Below are 3,856 nucleotides of genomic sequence, written 5' to 3'. Positions count from 1 at the left end.
GCAAAGTGGAACACTCTGAAGGGAACTCGCCTGCATGACGATCCCATCTGTGCTGTTGCACATGCAATGAACATACCGCCATATGAAGGTATTATCCGGCAGGTGTCGTATGATTACCTGTTTGTGAGATATCACAGTTCAGCACAGCTCCAGGTTTACCATCGGTACATGAACACTGCCAGGCTTCCAAGTCTCAGCATTGGTGCAACAGGAGGATTGGTCCAAATGGTTGATAGGGGTGGAAAGCGTGAAAAATCTAGGCACATACTTCTGTATAGTGCTGTTGTTCAAAACCCCGAGGCCAAAAAAATCTACCCGGTGTGCAGCATGGTGTCTGAACAACATGATGCAGAGACCGTCCAATATTGGTTGAAAATGTGGCTCCAAGATGGTGTAGAGAGGCCTAAGGAGGTTGTTGTGAGCACATCTCAAACTCTCATGTCGGCATGCATTCGGGCATTCACACCATTTCCATCGCTGTCAGACTACCTGGATGTGTGTGCAAAGATTTTGAATGACAATCGGGGATTGAAGAATTTGCCCTATAGCTACATCAGGAATGATGTAGGGCACATGATGAACCTGGTAGCAAGTTGGCCTAGTCTGCGGGGACAGCATCCACTGACTTGTAAATTCTACTTAAGTTCTATGCGTCTGGTGGCGCAAGCACGGGATATAAAAGATGTGAAGTCCCTGCTGAGACACATCATCACTGTTGCCGTGAGTGAAACTGAGGGAGAGGACAAGGATACAGGCCAGCCAACAGATTGTGAGCTAAGCAGACACACCCTTCTGCAAAGGATGGAAGGTTTTTGTCCTGCAGGAGATGAAAGGGAAGAAGAATGGAGTGAAGTATGTGCTCTTGCTGATCCCATAGAAAAGTGCAATGGTAATGCTTTCACACTCATGGTGGAGGAAATAAGGCGTACTGTCACCGCCAGTGTTGTTCCTGGAACTAGGCCTAACCGGCAAATGCTTCCAGACCTGGTAAGAGACATACTTAAAATTTCCCATTTGATTCCACTGTGGACAGCTGTGATGGTTCCATTCTATGGATATGGCGGTGTTACAGCCAGCAGTGCTCCCTGTAAGGCTTATTTCAAGGACTTGAAACATACACACTTTAAACACCTATCCCTACCCACGCGCCTGGATGACTTCGTTTTCGAGCACATCCAGTCAATGGAAGGCACCATGAAGCTTGCTGCTGCAGCTCAAATGACATCTGCAGTCAATGAGGATTACATGGGAGGAAACGGCTCAAGAAAAGGTGACTGCTCAGTGTGCCAATGAGACAGTGCTCAAGAGAAGAGCAAAGTCGGCAGCAATACCCAGGTAAGAAATGCAGACCAAATGTACAAAATGCATTTTCTGGGAAGGGTGACAAGTAGAGCATGATCCATGGATGCCACAGACTCATCACTGGGACAGATGGGGCTTTCCTGAAAAAGGATGCTGAACTAGAGATAGCCAATGTGGTCCCTTTGGAGTATATCTCTGAAGGGCATTGGCCATGCTGACTCAGGGATGGGAGTAAAAGTGGAGGGCACCCTTGGCCTGATTCAGCAGTGCTGTTCTTAGGCAGCGCAGATCCCACACTGGGGCTACTGGCTTCATCAAAAGGAAAAGTAATCATTGGGGTTGGTTGGGAGGAGAAGCCATGAAGGATGGAAAGGAGGACAGGCAGCAAAATGAGATTGCAGATGTCTTTTGAACATCGCTCCCACTGTCTTTTGAACATCGCTTCCACAGACAAAAAGACTCAAAATGTATCTCAGAAGGCCAAGTTGTTAAAAGTTGTGTGGTAATCCTCAAAAGTCAAGGGTGTGCGAGGAAACTCTTATGAGGCCATCTTAATAGAAAGGAGATCTTAAGAGAAAGATCGGGCAGGCAAGCACTGCCACCTTCTGGCCATCCACATTGATATGTTCCAGTTAGACCTGATTCATTGGTGATGGGCTCAAGTCATTAACCCTTTCTTTACCTCTTTTATGCTGCTTGGTGTTTGTTTCAAATTTTGTTGACTGCTTTTATATTCCTCTTATGTCTTGCTATTTTAATGTTCTTTTTGTTTTTTAAAATTTTAAACTTGTTGAGAGCTGCCCTGGAAACCTACGTGTGTGTGTGTGTGTGTGTGTGTGTGTGTGTGTGTGTGTGTGTGTGTTTAAACGGGCATTTCTTTTATTTTCGTTGCAGCAACGTTCCTCCTGCTTTTAAGTGATCAGCAGCATCTCTCTATCTCGGTTCTCATTTCCCAACTTGATAATGCCACTGAGGGACTTTGCGAATTCCATCTGGAATCTTCAGCGTCTTCTTCGAGGCCAGAGTGGACGACCTGCAGCCTGTTCAGCAGTGGAGGCAAAGTGAGATTCTCCCGGGTTCATTGCGCTGCCTGGCTTGTGATGTGAAATGAGCAGGCACTGGCTCTCTGGCAGCTGCTGTTGCTGGACAAAACAAGAGTGCCACATTTCAATCTCCTTCACACAGCCAGATGAGCCTTGGTTAAAAACAAACAATAGTGACCCCATGGGAATTTTTCATCAGTGCTGGCCAGAACGTCTTGTATTTTTTAGCCCCCCCCCCAAAAAAACCCCCACAGTTTGATCCAACACCCTGCTCCTTTGCCATTTCCCCTGAAATCTGGCTTCTCGTATTCTAGAATCCTTACTGCATGTGTTGGGAGATAACTACCAATGCCTTCAGTGCTCTCTGACAAGGAGTTTGCCAAGATAGGCTTTCCAGCCTCACTGGGGCCAGCAAAGATGATCTTCACCTTTGGCATCCTTCCTTGGACTAGGCCACATAGCCTTGACCTCATATATAGAGCCAACCTGAGCAAACAGCTGAAAGGGCAGATCCAATCCCCTGGAAACATGTCGAAGAATGGAATATAAATCAGTGTGATGTGTTTGTGATTCTTTTATATATAAAATAAGACTTGACTGAATGGGGATCTTGTGTGCACTCTGAAGTAATATTTTAATTTAAAAACTGTAGATATTCCCCCACTCTGTAAACAACAATTTCTAACAATTTCTCATCTCATTTTTTTTGGGGGGGGGTTGTTATTGGGTTGTTTGGGGGGGGGTTATTGGGTTGTTGTTGTTTTTTATTTTGAGCATGTGCTTTGTGGTTTTATATTCTGATTTTATCTTAGGAACTGCCCCTGAGACCTGTTAGTATAGCATGGAATTATTATTATTATTATTATTAGATGGAGCATCAACCTGTCCTTTGTCAGCTAAGCTGGGGGAGAGAAGCTTTTCTGCACTGAATCTGTTCTTTGTACAGTGGTACCTCGGTTTATGAACACAATTGGTTCCGGAAGTCTGTTCATAAACTGAAGCGTTCATAAACTGAAGCGAACTTTCCCATTGAAAGTAATGGAAAATGAATTAATCCGTTCCAGACGGTCCGCGGAGTAAGCGTTCATAAACTGAAGCAAACTTTCCCATTGAAAGTAATGGAAAATGAATTAATCCGTTCCAGATGGGTCCGCAGAGTTCATAAACCGAAAATTCATAAACCGAGGTGTTCATAAACCGAGGTTCCACTGTACAAGTGCTATAAACATTGAACAAGTTCATCTACCCAGGAGCAGTTTAGAGAGAGGCACAGTCCCAGAGCTTTCCTCAGTTCCACTTTCCAGCCACACATAGTTTCCTCACTCCATCACTAAGGTCTGAGCAAGGTTTCAGGACGGTTCTCCATTTCCAAATCTATCCATGCTGCGCTGTTCCAAAGTTTCAAGATAACAATGAATTGGGAAATGTTCTGGTCTGGAGGCCATCCAGCAGGTGGACTAATATTCTGAGCTGGCTAAAGGCAGTTTCCTATGAATGGAATTAAGTTTCCA

General features: G+C 45.0%; 1 pseudogene; it reads right to left on the bottom strand.

The window, feature by feature from the left end:
- Positions 1-2,213: 2,213 nt before the first annotated feature.
- Positions 2,214-2,880, bottom strand: LOC118091746 (intraflagellar transport protein 22 homolog; annotated as a pseudogene).
- Positions 2,881-3,856: the final 976 nt, after the last annotated feature.

This window comes from Zootoca vivipara, chromosome 1 (assembly GCF_963506605.1).
Source record: "Zootoca vivipara chromosome 1, rZooViv1.1, whole genome shotgun sequence".
In the NCBI taxonomy this organism is placed as follows: Eukaryota; Metazoa; Chordata; class Lepidosauria; order Squamata; family Lacertidae; genus Zootoca; species Zootoca vivipara.
This window is presented reverse-complemented; position numbering and strand designations above follow the sequence as displayed.